The 16,035-nt window shown below is 41.1% G+C and overlaps 1 protein-coding gene across 5 annotated transcripts in view; it reads right to left on the bottom strand.

The window, feature by feature from the left end:
- The window catches only part of LOC117259087 (Na(+)/H(+) exchange regulatory cofactor NHE-RF3-like), a 267,423-nt gene that overhangs the window by 207,171 nt on the left and 44,217 nt on the right, over positions 1-16,035 (bottom strand). The window lies entirely within an intron of this gene.

Genomic DNA, 16,035 nt, shown 5'->3' with positions numbered 1-16,035 from the left:
TATGAATGTGTGTGTGAATGGGTGAATGTGACTCATAGTGTAAAAAGCACTTTGACTGGTCAGATGATTAGAAAAGCGCTATACAAATGCAGGTCCATTTCCATTCATGATCTCGGGTGCAATGTTTCAAGCTGTCAATTTCTCCACACCTGCTCCTTCTGCGGCAGAGCCCATGCCAGAACAACTTGTCCCTATTATCCAACCTGTCCCTATCATCCAACCACTCACAGCCTATGTACCTAAACACCCCATTAACATTCAAGTGACAGTTCAGATTTTTGGACATGAAGTTGTGTGAAACGCTGACCATCTGTAGCTCTGATGTGACGGTGTCACTACTGTCAATGAGCCTCCTGCTCTGAGAAATGGCCCGTAGCTTACCGGAGAAAAAGTAGTTCTGAAGATATAAGGGTGACACGTAACCAAAAGGTTTTAAGCTACAAAAAAGTATGTGTTTTGTTAGACTAGTTCAATAATTTTAAAACATCCCCGCATTACGTCAGACCTTGCTATCAATTGGGACTATTTTCTGGCCAGTATCACGCCGCCGTGCAGACCGCAAGACAGCACGCGAACAGAAATCAATTAGACAGTTCATCACCACGCCATGCAGGTGCGCAGGATAGCAACGGCTAACGAAAACTTCATCGGCTGTTTCCAACAGAGAACCAGTAGGCTATTATTAGTGAGAAAAAAGATTTACTAGCCCTATATATACCTACTACTACAGCACGAACCCCTGCTCAGGCTCACGACACACCCTCGTCAGCTGCTGTAGGTAAAAAGAGGAATACCAAAATGGTGCGAACTTGTGATTTCCCCAGCTGTGGGAATAAAAACATCGCCGGCTCCCAATTCCATCGGTTTCCTGTTACAGATGTAACCTGTAGGCAACTTTGGCTAACCCACCACCAGAACAAAGCAGAGAGTGGTCATATTACCTAAAACCAGTCTATGTATTAATGTCTGTAACTGATTGTCTGTAAAACAAAATGTTTGATTGAACTAATAGCCTGTTGTGTTGTCGAGAGTACATTATCCCCGGCCTTGTTTTACTGTCGGCATTTAGTTTATTATATTAGGCTAACTGCTAAATCCATGACATGAGTAATTAATCACATAGAAATGTGAATTCATATGTGATTATGACCAGTCTCTGTTTTGTTCTGGTTGTTCTGTTCTGTTCTGTTCCTTATCTGAAGCACTCTGCTGGATCTTAATAAACAACCATAAACTCCCGTACATCATCCATCTCCTGGATGACTTCCTCATCGTCACATCACCTTCATCACCCCCAGCACACGGTCTCAACACTCTGACTTCCGCATTCCACAAACTTGGAGTCCCTCTCTCCCCAGACAAAACAGATGGTCCCAGCACTTCCCTGGAATTCCTTGGCATCACCCTTGACTCTGTCTCATTCCAATCACCACTGCCTACCGAGAAAATCCAACAGATTTCACTGCTCATTTCCAATTTCTTTCTGGTCCACACATGCACCAAGCGCCAACTCCTTTCGCTGCTAGGCCACCTCAACTCCACCATCCGTACAATTCCCCAAGGTCGATCCTGCTTGTCTCACCTACTTTCCATCACCGCCAGCGTTGCCAGAAATCGTATTTGTACGATAATTTGGCCCTCTGTGCGATGTACCAGTAATCCCAAAAAAGGCCAAATGTACGACAATTTGACCATTTCGTGAATGTGTGGTTGTAATCAGTATGCCAGAGTTTTTTTATGAACCCTGAAGGCATCTGTTCCCATGTTACATGTTTCCAGCCAATCGCGCTTTGCTTAGCATGAAATACAGGTGAAGTTTGTCTCAGAATAACCAGCATGACTGGCTGAATGGTCAGCTGTGCCCGCCCACACGAGACGCTAGGACCCATCAGGAAGTCAAGCGAGAATGAGATTCAAAACAGAAGAAGAAGATGAGGAAAAACAGAAGCAAGGAAAATGAGTGCCGCTGAAAGGGGCAGTGATGAGGGACGAGAGGCAAAGAGGATGGCTTTGGAGTGGGGTAAAAGTAAGCAGCATCACCCACAAACATATAGGAAAGAGTGGGAAAGCCAGCCCAATTTTGCTGGATGGCTGAAACCTGTTGCAGGCTTTGACGGTAAAGCCTTCTGTCTTTTTAGCAGAGCACAACATGGCAATGAGGGCCACAGGCCATCTGGTGGATGTTATCAAGGACATATTTAAGGATTCAAAAATGGCACAGAGCATGTCTCTTGGCTGCACAAAGGCAACTGCCATCGCAAACACAGAATCTCCTTCAAAATCCTACTAATAGTCTATAAAGCACTTAATGGTTTGGCTCCTCAGTACATCTCTGACTTGCTCACTGCATACAACCCAGTCAGGCCTCTCAGGTTATCAGGCAGAGCTCTTCTAGTTGTACCAAAAATTAGATCCAGTTCTGGTGAGGGCGCCTTCAGTTACTGTGGTCCTGTTCTCTGGAGCAACCTGCCTGATGACCTGAGGTCCATCACAATTCTGTGTGTGTGTGTGTGTGTGTGTGTGTGTGTGTGTGTGTGTGTGTGTGTGTGTGTGTCTAATCATATGGTTGCACTTCTTACATGTGCGGCTTCTATATAATTGTGTTGATGTTTTTCTGAATTTTAATGTTGTGTGATATTTTGTTTTTAATGTAAAGCACTTTGAGTTTACTTGTAATGAATTGTGCTATAAAAATAAAATTGACATTGACATTGACATTGGCAAAGCATGTTATTGCTGACTGCTATTTTGAGAGTCTGTCAGAAATCCTGACAAGAAAAAAAAATTCAGCATCCTGATTGATCAATCAACAGACATTGGAAATGTCAAAACACTCTGTGTTGTGGTTCATTTTTTTGATGAGGGCACAAACAGGGTTCAGGCCCGCTTTTGGAAGCTGGTGCAGATGTTTTCAGAAGAAAACAGACATCTTGTCAGAGAAGGAGCCACCGCAGAAATGCTATACAAAGAAATGATAAAATCATTCACAGAAGCAGGCATACCACTTCAAAAGATTGTGGGGTTTGGGCCGGATGGCTGTAACACCATGATGGGACGACACAATTCTGTTTCACTCCTTACACCTGTGTGCCAGTGAGGCGCGCAAGCAGCTTCCTCACCAGTGCGACGATTTAGCCAGAGACATTAATGGGTATTTAAAAAACAGTGCTAATGTGTGGCTGAGCTCCAAAAATTTCAGGATTTTTGCCATGTCGAACCCCACAAAATACTGAAGCCCTTCCAGACATGATGGCTGTCACTGAATGAAGTTGTCAAAATGGTGTCCACTCAGTGGGAAGCCCTCCGACTTTCTTTCACTGACCAGTGGATTGACGCCAGATTAAATGCTGCAGAGAACATTTATCATGCACTCAACTCTCTCCAGCTGTAGTCTGAGTGGGCCGAAGTTCGCTGCATAGATCAGCCTTTCTCTGGGCGGAACGAGCCACCCGCTGAAGTCCCGCCCTACCACCTCTGGTTGTGTAGCAGTTTTCAAGCACACCGTTGCTGTGGCGTCGCTAAGAACGATTGTGATTGGTTGAAAGAAATAAAAAAAAAAGCCGGGGCGTTTTTTCTCCAATCTTAAAGTGAGAGTCGGCGCAGCCAGACCTTTCTTTTCTTGAGAAAGGTCTGGTGAGCGAGACTACTCCAGCTGTATTACCACTTTATGGAGTGGGTTCTGCCCAAGTTCACAGACCTCAATCAATATTTCCAGAATGAAAGCTTCGTTATTACGTCACTGAGAAGCAAGATGTGTGAGACCTACAAAGATCTCCCACTGACCTTCATGCAAAGGGACTACGTTTTACACACAGCCCTGAGTCAGATCAATATCCATGATGACTCAAAGCTTTTACCACTCAACACAATGTACCTAGGTGTAAAAGTGATGCAGCAGGTCCAGCAGTCAAAATTCAGACCAGCCACCCTGACAAATTTCTATATGCGTTGTCAAAAATTTCTACGGGTTGCCTGGGAAGAAATGAAGAAAGGCTTTGACTTTGATGATGCCCTCTTGATCCACATTGCATGCCTGTCTCCAACCACTGCGACTGATGCCAGAGCACAAGCAGAGTATCCCTCTCTATTACCACTCATGAAAGTACTGATGAAGACATTAAGACAATGACTGTGGGTGAATTCTGGTACCATCTCTCCACTTTGGAGGACTTTAGTGAGAGAAGGGTGTTCAGGGAACTGGCAGAGTTTGCCCCTGATGCACTTGTGTTTCCTCATTCAAATGCATCCTGTGAGCGTGTGTTATCCAAAGTAAATCTAAGCAAAACAAAACCATGAAACCAACTCATCACACACATGCTTAATGGGCTCATGCAAACATCAGAGTGTGTGAAGATGGCAGATGGATGTGCCCATTTTAAGCCAACAACCATGCTGTGCTCCATAACAACATCAAATCTGTACTGTAAAGTCTGTACCGACTCGGACAGTCACTCAGAGCTGGAGATTGAACTTTAAGGTAAGCATAATTAGTTATTTAATCAGCCTAGCTGATGGCCTAAACTGTTTCATGCACATTATGAACAGGCTTCTAGTTGTGTCATCTATCATGTAATGTAATATCATTATAAATCTAAACAATAGTCTCCTCTCTGCTCTTCTTCTACTCATTCATACAGCTGCCAAAGGTGGAAGTGACGTGACATGACTGACGCAGACCAGACAGCCTATGAAGACTGAGGCGATTAGGGCTACACACCACTGTTATCATTTTGTGCAATGTTCAATGCATGTCTTTTTTTTTTTTCTTTTGTCAAAATTACTCTGGGGAGGTTGGTTATTATTGATTTGTTATTTTGGACTTTTGCAGAGTTGCCTCTTAAAATTGTTATATGCACATCATTTTAAGTTATGACCTGGCAGCAGGCACTTTTTAAGTTTGAATATGTGCTGTTATATGCACATCATTTTATGTTATAACCTGGCAGCAGGCACTTTTTAACTTTGAATATGTGTTGTTTTCGCTCATTCATTCAGTTGGTGTCATTTTTGATGACAAAAAGAGATAATGTTGTTCTGCAAAATAAATTTCACTAAGTGAAGCCAGATTACTCTTTATTTTCTTGTCAGTTATCATGAATACGGTTTCTCTATGACAAAAAGTAAACCAAAAAAAGTAAACACTAAAGTGACTATATTTGCCTGTAGCGCATCAGTAGGCTTGTTATTTTGGTTATGATGGGTGTATGATAATTTCCCTCCAAATACAATAATTTTGAGTCTCTGGTACGATAATCCTACATTTCCAACTTGGCAACGCTGACACATACACTAACTCTCCCCACCCTACCCACCCCACACTTACAGGGGATTTATGGTTGTGCGTAGACCCTACACAAGTAGCCTACGCACGTCGCCTTCACCGTTGTGAGCATTTTCACTTCTGCGGTGGTGTGTCTGTGTCACTCTACAGTTACACCTCCAAAATGCTAGTCAGCGGTGGAGGTTCTGTGAAGTGCTGTAAAGTTTAGTCCATTCAAAACACACATTAAACACATTAAATATGGCTTAAAGGACAACTTTGGTATTTTTCAACCTGGGCTCTATTTCCCCATGTGTATGTGTGTGTATGATTCATGGGTACCACTCATTCTAAAATTGGTTCAGTATTCAGGCGCGAAATGAGCTAAAATGGTAATGGGGGCAAATGCATCCCGTATAAAAGTGCTTTTTTTCGCCACTGACCGGTTCAGATCGCCAGTGCTATCTCTGTAGATAGCATATTGTAGCGGCCCTGGGGCAGTGGTGACTGTGAACGAGTGGAGTCAGCTGTCAGTCAGTGTTGGAGCAGAGAGGGGGATGGCGTCCCCGCTTGGTACTGTAAGTGAGTATGTGTGTGTGAAGGCCTACTATATCTATTATGTAGACCTAGCCCAGCTCATTCAGCCATCCTTTTTTGACAGTAGTCAACCCAGGGAACTGCAAACTGTCCTCGGTCCAGTTCTATTAAAGCAGTCATTGCCAGCCAGGTCTAAAGACTTAACTCCTGTTGAGTTTGCTCTAGCAGAGCTGGACGACTATCTGTCCATCGTGTTGGATATGGCTTTGCGTTTCGGGGGGGCAGGATTTTATAGCTACCATGTCCACTTTGCTGCACAAGCAGCCGGCCAGTTGCAGCAGCTAAATCAGGGAACGTACTGGGGGTCCTCGATTCTGAAATATACTGCCGCATTTTCGCAGCTCGTTCCTCCCTCTCCTGCAACTTATGCGGCGCCCCTTCTCACCCGGCCTCTGCATGCACTATCATGGCTCCTCCACCGCACTCCCGCCCCACCACTCCACGCAATGCCCTGATCTTCGACCGTCTGTCTTCCGCTGCACCTCCTCCTCCTGTCATCCCCAGAGCCAAGGACGCACATCCCACTGTCAACGTACCTGTGTCAAAGGGTGTCGACAAGCGAGGATGGCTGATCCTCTATCAGGGCGGCAGGATGGTGTGCAATAATTTTAATCAGTGGGGTTGCAACTCGTCCAGCTGCCGCCTCCTGCACGTCTGCTCCTTCTGCGGGGGCGCTCACGCCAGGACCACCTGCCCTCACAATCCCACCAACACAGCAGCAGGACTACAACGTCATCTCGGCACGCCCATCAAGGTACGTGCACTTGCTGCTGCTCTCAGTGATCACCCTGATAAGCAGTTTGTTGATTTTCTCATCTCTGGCTTCACTCACGGCTTTCACCCTGGCAGGTGCTTCCCGATTCTTCTCACACTTGTCACAATCTTCAATCTGCTCTCACTGAGCCCGACACTGTTGACACGTTACTGGCAAAAGAGGTCACTGAGGGATTTATGATAGGCCCTTCCATTCATCCTTCTTTCTCTGTATTCCGTATTAGTCCCATCAGTGTCGCCACACACAAATACTTGGGGAAAAAGAGGCTGATCATTGACCTGTCTTCCCCACACGGCTCCAACATCCCGAGCATCAACAGCCTTATTCCTAGCCCGGATTTCTCCATGCAGTACGCCACCATTGACCACGCCATGGCACTGATCCGTCTGGCGGGACATGGGGCATGGCTGTCTAAGGCTGATATCACCAGCGCATTCAAGGTCTTGCCCATTCACCCTGACTTCTGGTGTTATTTTGGTGTCTGCTGGAAGGTGGCTTACTAATTCTCTGTGTGCCTCACTTTCGGCTGCAAGAGCAGTCCCAAAATCTTTGACTCTTTATCCGAGGCTCTATGCTGGATCCTCTCCAACAATTACAGGCTCCCCTACGTGCTTCATCTCCTTGACGATTTTCTTGTCATGACTCCTCCGTCCTCACCTCCTCGCCACGGTCTCACTACACTTACGTCCGCATTTTCCGACCTCGGTGTCCCTCTGTCGGAAGAGAAAACTTCAGGACCTGGCACGTCCATCGAGTTTCTGGACATCACTCTGGACTCACTGTCATTCCAGGCTGCACTGCCCTTGGAGAAAGTGCAGCGCATCTCGCTGCTCTTGTCTAATTATCTCCTGACAGACAGGTGCACCAAACGCCAGCTGCTCGCTCTCCTTGGGCACCTCAATTATGCCATCCGCATAATTCCACAGGCAAAATCTTTTCTTTCTCAACTGCTGACCAAAGCTGCATCCATTCCCTCTCTCCACGACTGCGTGGTTCTGGACGACACTTGTAAAATGGAAATGTGCATGTGGCAGCAATTTCTGTCATCCTGGAACGGCATCTCATTCTTCTACGATTCATCACTAATCCCGAGGACATTCAACTCTACAGGGACGCGGCTCCCTCCCTTGGCTGCACGAATGGTCTAAAAAATGCATCACTATTCACTCTGACAACACAGCAGTAGTAGTTATAATCAATAAAGGCCGTTCCCGTTCCCCAGCCATCATGCCATTCACCTGCAGACTCACTCTCATCTCTGCTCAGCATCAATTCATCCTCCGTGCATCTCACATTCCGTTGCACTCTCCTCCCTTCACCCAACATTGAACCACAATTGATTCTACCCTCCACCTGTCCATGACCCTAACTTCTCCCATCATTCCCCCACCTTCCTTCTTTCTCTGTCTCTACATCCTCTCATCCCTCCATCACTTTGACCCTCATCCCTTCATCTCACATCTCTCAATTCTCATCCCTACTTCCCTCAACTCTCATCCCTCCATCCTTCAACCTTCACCTCCATCATTCATTCAGAGATTATTCCAGAAGCCAATGGCTTTTGGGACAAATGAGTTTTATTTCTGCCTAATTGTCCTGCAAGCTGGCATTTTATATCTGTGGCCAGATGGAAGCAACCCAAACTCACCAAATAAGGGGTGACTGAGATCAGCCAGGACTGACTGGGCTCCCTCTGTAGGTTTCAGCGGGTATTACGGGGGGAGGTGGTTCGCTGCCGCTTGGCCCTCCGAGTTCAAGTCCCTCGACGCAGAGTCACGCTCTCCCTCGTCTGCTCTGTACGAGTTGTATCCTGTGATCATCGCCACTCTAATTTGGCTGCACGAATGGTCTAAAAAATGCATCACTATTCACTCTGACAACACAGCAGTAGTAGATATAATCAATAAAGGCCGTTCCCGTTCCCCAGCCATCATGCCATTCACCCGCAGACTCACTCTCATTTCTGCTCAGCATCAATTCATCCTCCGTGCGTCTCACATTCCCGGTCACCACAACGCCATCGCTGACTCACTCTCCCACTTCTCCTTCCAGAAATTCAGATGTTTGGCTCCAGACTCGGATGTCCATCCCACACCAATCCCACCGTCTTCAGCGACCATATTCAATTAAATCCTCATCTGGCAAATCTCACGGAATTTCATAAAATCACTACTCTTGCCATTCATTCCACATTGGCACTGCCTCCTCAGCCGCCAGATCAGGAGTTTCAGACCAAGTCATACAGGTCCTCGGCCGCTGGTCTTCACAAGCATATCAAACCTACATCCACAATAACCTCAATGATCTCCGTCTAGCACACGACAGACTAAGCTTCACTTAACCAGACTCTTTTGGGGGCTTCCTAACAGCACGGGCTCCTCAGAACATGAGATGGAACCCCCACACTGAGCCTCTCCGCCCACATCTACACCTCACCCAGTCTGACCCTCAGATGACGTCATCTCCATCCCGTTCATTCATCTGCAAATCTGCACTCCCCCATTCATCACCACCCCATTCATAACCATTTCTCAGACAATCATATCTTCATTAAACCTTTAAACTGCATATCGTTGTGGTGTGGTCCTTGCTAGTGAAATTTGCCTATACAGTATTGTACCAAATTGGCCTTTGTTTTACTGTCTTTCATACACCGGACCCCTTGGTTATCTTCTAGAAATGAGCTTGTAATTAATTTATTTTCTTTATTTTCTGTGAAGTTAAACACATGACAAATGATAATTAAACGTCCGCTCGCTGTCCGTGGTGCTGAAATATGCGCCGAAATAGGTCTGATATTTTCACTGCTCTCACCAAGTTGTGCATTAGTCCTACATGCAGACATGAGGTATTATGAATGTGAGAAACAGCTTCATGTCCTTTGAAACAGTTTTCAATAGCATAGTATGTACTTCTGACAGGTCAAAGACCAAAGTGAAGTTTTATATAAGTTCATATTTTTGAAACTCCATCATCAGTAGCTCTGTGACGTCATGTCATATTGCCATACCTTACCCAGCTAACACATAACGTTCCGGTAACATTCCCAGAATGTTCCTTACAAGTTTTCTACTGAACGTTCCCTAAAGAACATTTTAAGAACGTTGTATAAATGTTTGTTTTTAATGTAACATTCCTAAAACGTTCTAATAACCAGATGCCTGTAACGTTTTTTTGGAGTAATTTTTAGAATGTTCCCCTAAGGTTCCTGTTTGGTTGCATTTTGGGTAACCTTCCCACAACGTTCTAAGAAAGTTCTACAAATATTTGGTTTTTAATGTAACATTCTTAAAATGTTCTACTAACCAGATGCTTGTAACGTTTTTTGGAGTAATTTTTAGAATGTTCCCCTAAGGTTCTCGTTTGGTTGCATTTTGGGTAGCCTTCCCACAACGTTCTAAGAAAGTTCTACAAATATTTGGTTTTTAATGTAACATTCTTAAAACGTTCTACTAACCAGATGCTTGTAACATTTTTTTGGAGTAATTTTTAGAATGTTCCCCTAAGGTTCTCGTTTGGTTGCATTTTGGGTAACCTTCCCACAACGTTCTAAAAAAGTTCTACATATAATGTAACATTCTTATAACGTTCTAATAACCAGATGCTTGTAACGTTTTTTTGGAGTAATTTTTTTAATGTTCCCCTAAGGTTCCAGTTTGGTTTCATTTTGGGTAGCCTTCCCACAACGTTCTAAGAAAGTTCTACAAATATTTGGTTTTTGATGTAACATTCGTAGAATGTTCTACTAACCAGATGCTTGTAATGTTTTTTTGGAGTAATTTTTAGAATGTTCCCCTAAGGTTCTCGTTTGGTTGCATTTTGGGTAACCTTCCCACAACGTTCTAAGAAAGTTCTACATATAATATAACATTCGTATAACGTTCTAATAACCAGATGCCTGTAACATTTTTTTGGAGTAATTTTTAGAATGTTCCCCTAAGGTTCTCGTTTGGTTGCATTTTGGGTAACCTTCCCACAACGTTCTAAGAAAGTTCTACAAATATTTGGTTTTTAATGTAACATTCCTATAACGTTCTAATAATCAGATGCTTGTAACGTTTTTTTGGAGTGATTTGTAGAATGTTCCCCTAAGGTTCTCGTTTGGTTGCATTTTGGGTAACCTTCCCACAATGTTCTAAGAAAGTTCTACACATATTTGGTTTTTGATGTAACATTCGTAGAACGTTCTAATAATCAGATGCTTGTAAAGTTTTTTTGGAGTAGTTTTTTTAATGTTCCCCTAAGGTTCCATTTTGGTTGCATTTTGCGTTACCTTCCCACAACGTTCTAAGAAAGTTCTACAAATATTTGGTTTTTGATGTAACATTTGTAGAACGTTCTACTAACCAGATGCTTGTAATGTTTTTTTGGAGTAATTTTTAGAATGTTCCCCTAAGGTTCTCGTTTGGTTGCATTTTGGGTAACCTTCCCACAACGTTCTAAGAAAGTTCTACAAATATTTGGTTTTTAATGTAACATTCCTATAACGTTCTAATAATCAGATGCTTGTAACGTTTTTTTGGAGTGATTTTTAGAATGTTCCCCTAAGGTTCTCGTTTGGTTGCATTTTGGGTAACCTTCCCACAATGTTCTAAGAAAGTTCTACACATATTTGGTTTTTGATGTAACATTCGTAGAACGTTCTAATAATCAGATGCTTGTAAAGTTTTTTTGGAGTAATTTTTTTAATGTTCCCCTAAGGTTCCAGTTTGGTTGCATTTTGCGTTACCTTCCCACAACATTCTAAGAAAGTTCTACAAATATTTGGTTTTTGATGTAACATTCGTAGAACGTTCTAATAACCAGATGCTTGTAATGTTTTTTTGGAGTGATTTTTAGAATGTTCCCCTAAGGTTCTCGTTTGGTTGCATTTTGGGTAACCTTCCCACAATGTTCTAAGAAAGTTCTACACATATTTGGTTTTTGATGTAACATTCGTAGAACGTTCTAATAATCAGATGCTTGTAAAGTTTTTTTGGAGTAATTTTTTTAATGTTCCCCTAAGGTTCCAGTTTGGTTGCATTTTGCGTTACCTTCCCACAACGTTCTAAGAAAGTTCTACAAATATTTGGTTTTTGATGTAACATTCGTAGAACGTTCTACTAACCAGATGCTTGTAATGTTTTTTTGGAGTGATTTTTAGAATGTTCCCCTAAGGTTCTCGTTTGGTTGCATTTTGGGTAACCTTCCCACAATGTTCTAAGAAAGTTCTACACATATTTGGTTTTTGATGTAACATTCGTAGAACGTTCTAATAACCAGATGCTTGTAAAGTTTTTTTGGAGTAATTTTTTTAATGTTCCCCTAAGGTTCCAGTTTGGTTGCATTTTGCGTTACCTTCCCACAACGTTCTAAGAAAGTTCTACAAATATTTGGCTTTTGATGTAACATTCGTAGAACGTTCTAATAACCAGATGCTTGTAATGTTTTTTGGGAGTAATTTTTAGAATGTTCCCCTAAGGTTCCTGTTTGGTTGCATTTTGGGTAACCTTCCCACAACGTTCTAAGAAAGTTCTACAAATATTTGGTTTTTGATGTAACATTTGTAGAACGTTCTACTAACCAGATGCTTGTAATGTTTTTTTGGAGTAATTTTTAGAATGTTCCCCAAAGGTTCTCGTTTGGTTGCATTTTGGGTAACCTTCCCACAACGTTCTAAGAAAGTTCTACATATAATGTAACATTCTTATGACGTTCTAATAACCAGATGCCTGTAACATTTTTTTGGAGTAATTTTTAGAATGTTCCCCTAAGGTTCTCGTTTGGTTGCATTTTGAGTAACCTTCCCACAACGTTCTAAGAAAGTTCTACAAATATTTGGTTTTTAATGTAACATTCTTATAACGTTCTAATAACCAGATGCCTGTAACATTTTTTTGGAGTAATTTTTAGAATGTTCCCCTAAGGTTCCAGTTTGGTTTCATTTTGAGTAACCTTCCCACAACGTTCTAAGAAAGTTCTACAAATATTTGGATTTTGATGTAACATTCGTAGAATGTTCTACTAACCAGATGCTTGTAACGTTTTTTTGGAGTGATTTTTAGAATGTTCCCCTAAGGTTCCTGTTTGGTTGCATTTTGGGTAACCTTCCCACAACGTTCTAAGAAAGTTCTACAAATATTTGGTTTTTAATGTAACATTCTTAAAATGTTCTACTAACCAGATGCTTGTAACGTTTTTTGGAGTAATTTTTAGAATGTTCCCCTAAGGTTCTCGTTTGGTTGCATTTTGGGTAGCCTTCCCACAACGTTCTAAGAAAGTTCTACAAATATTTGGTTTTTAATGTAACATTCTTAAAACGTTCTACTAACCAGATGCTTGTAACATTTTTTTGGAGTAATTTTTAGAATGTTCCCCTAAGGTTCTCGTTTGGTTGCATTTTGGGTAACCTTCCCACAACGTTCTAAAAAAGTTCTACATATAATGTAACATTCTTATAACGTTCTAATAACCAGATGCTTGTAACGTTTTTTTGGAGTAATTTTTTTAATGTTCCCCTAAGGTTCCAGTTTGGTTTCATTTTGGGTAGCCTTCCCACAACGTTCTAAGAAAGTTCTACAAATATTTGGTCTTTGATGTAACATTCGTAGAATGTTCTACTAACCAGATGCTTGTAATGTTTTTTTGGAGTAATTTTTAGAATGTTCCCCTAAGGTTCTCGTTTGGTTGCATTTTGGGTAACCTTCCCACAACGTTCTAAGAAAGTTCTACATATAATATAACATTCGTATAACGTTCTAATAACCAGATGCCTGTAACATTTTTTTGGAGTAATTTTTAGAATGTTCCCCTAAGGTTCTCGTTTGGTTGCATTTTGGGTAACCTTCCCACAACGTTCTAAGAAAGTTCTACAAATATTTGGTTTTTAATGTAACATTCCTATAACGTTCTAATAATCAGATGCTTGTAACGTTTTTTTGGAGTGATTTGTAGAATGTTCCCCTAAGGTTCTCGTTTGGTTGCATTTTGGGTAACCTTCCCACAATGTTCTAAGAAAGTTCTACACATATTTGGTTTTTGATGTAACATTCGTAGAACGTTCTAATAATCAGATGCTTGTAAAGTTTTTTTGGAGTAGTTTTTTTAATGTTCCCCTAAGGTTCCATTTTGGTTGCATTTTGCGTTACCTTCCCACAACGTTCTAAGAAAGTTCTACAAATATTTGGTTTTTGATGTAACATTTGTAGAACGTTCTACTAACCAGATGCTTGTAATGTTTTTTTGGAGTAATTTTTAGAATGTTCCCCTAAGGTTCTCGTTTGGTTGCATTTTGGGTAACCTTCCCACAACATTCTAAGAAAGTTCTACAAATATTTGGTTTTTAATGTAACATTCCTATAACGTTCTAATAATCAGATGCTTGTAACGTTTTTTTGGAGTGATTTTTAGAATGTTCCCCTAAGGTTCTCGTTTGGTTGCATTTTGGGTAACCTTCCCACAATGTTCTAAGAAAGTTCTACACATATTTGGTTTTTGATGTAACATTCGTAGAACGTTCTAATAATCAGATGCTTGTAAAGTTTTTTTGGAGTAATTTTTTTAATGTTCCCCTAAGGTTCCAGTTTGGTTGCATTTTGCGTTACCTTCCCACAACATTCTAAGAAAGTTCTACAAATATTTGGTTTTTGATGTAACATTCGTAGAACGTTCTAATAACCAGATGCTTGTAATGTTTTTTTGGAGTGATTTTTAGAATGTTCCCCTAAGGTTCTCGTTTGGTTGCATTTTGGGTAACCTTCCCACAATGTTCTAAGAAAGTTCTACACATATTTGGTTTTTGATGTAACATTCGTAGAACGTTCTAATAATCAGATGCTTGTAAAGTTTTTTTGGAGTAATGTTTTTAATGTTCCCCTAAGGTTCCAGTTTGGTTGCATTTTGCGTTACCTTCCCACAACGTTCTAAGAAAGTTCTACAAATATTTGGTTTTTGATGTAACATTCGTAGAACGTTCTACTAACCAGATGCTTGTAATGTTTTTTTGGAGTGATTTTTAGAATGTTCCCCTAAGGTTCTCGTTTGGTTGCATTTTGGGTAACCTTCCCACAATGTTCTAAGAAAGTTCTACACATATTTGGTTTTTGATGTAACATTCGTAGAACGTTCTAATAACCAGATGCTTGTAAAGTTTTTTTGGAGTAATTTTTTTAATGTTCCCCTAAGGTTCCAGTTTGGTTGCATTTTGCGTTACCTTCCCACAACGTTCTAAGAAAGTTCTACAAATATTTGGCTTTTGATGTAACATTCGTAGAACGTTCTAATAACCAGATGCTTGTAATGTTTTTTGGGAGTAATTTTTAGAATGTTCCCCTAAGGTTCCTGTTTGGTTGCATTTTGGGTAACCTTCCCACAACGTTCTAAGAAAGTTCTACAAATATTTGGTTTTTGATGTAACATTTGTAGAACGTTCTACTAACCAGATGCTTGTAATGTTTTTTTGGAGTAATTTTTAGAATGTTCCCCAAAGGTTCTCGTTTGGTTGCATTTTGGGTAACCTTCCCACAACGTTCTAAGAAAGTTCTACATATAATGTAACATTCTTATGACGTTCTAATAACCAGATGCCTGTAACATTTTTTTGGAGTAATTTTTAGAATGTTCCCCTAAGGTTCTCGTTTGGTTGCATTTTGAGTAACCTTCCCACAACGTTCTAAGAAAGTTCTACAAATATTTGGTTTTTAATGTAACATTCTTATAACGTTCTAATAACCAGATGCCTGTAACATTTTTTTGGAGTAATTTTTAGAATGTTCCCCTAAGGTTCCAGTTTGGTTTCATTTTGAGTAACCTTCCCACAACGTTCTAAGAAAGTTCTACAAATATTTGGATTTTGATGTAACATTCGTAGAATGTTCTACTAACCAGATGCTTGTAACGTTTTTTTGGAGTGATTTTTAGAATGTTCCCCTAAGGTTCTCGTTTGGTTGCATTTTGGGTAACCTTCCCACAACGTTCTAAGAAAGTTCTACACATATTTGGTTTTTGATGTAACATTCGTAGAACGTTCTAATAACCAGATGCTTGTAAAGTTTTTTTGGAGTAATTTTTTTAATGTTCCCCTAAGGTTCCAGTTTGGTTGCATTTTGGGTAACCTTCCCACAACGTTCTAAGAAAGTTCTACAAATATTTGGTTTTTGATGTAACATTCGTAGAACGTTCTAATAACGAGATGCCTGTAATGTTTTTTGGGAGTAATTTTTAGAATGTTCCCCTAAGGTTCCAGTTTGGTTGCATTTTGGGTAACCTCCCCACAATGTTCTAAGAAAGTTCTACATATAATGTAACATTCCTAAAACGTTCTAATAACCAGATGCCTGTAATGTTTTTTTGGAGTAATTTTTAAAATGTTCCCCTAAGGTTCTCGTTTGGTTGCATTTTGGGTAACCTTCCCACAACGTTCTAA

Source organism: Epinephelus lanceolatus, chromosome 4 (assembly GCF_041903045.1).
Source record: "Epinephelus lanceolatus isolate andai-2023 chromosome 4, ASM4190304v1, whole genome shotgun sequence".
Taxonomy (NCBI): domain Eukaryota; kingdom Metazoa; phylum Chordata; class Actinopteri; order Perciformes; family Serranidae; genus Epinephelus; species Epinephelus lanceolatus.
The sequence above is the reverse complement of the archived record's forward strand: the minus strand, read 5'-3'. Positions and strand labels throughout refer to the sequence as shown.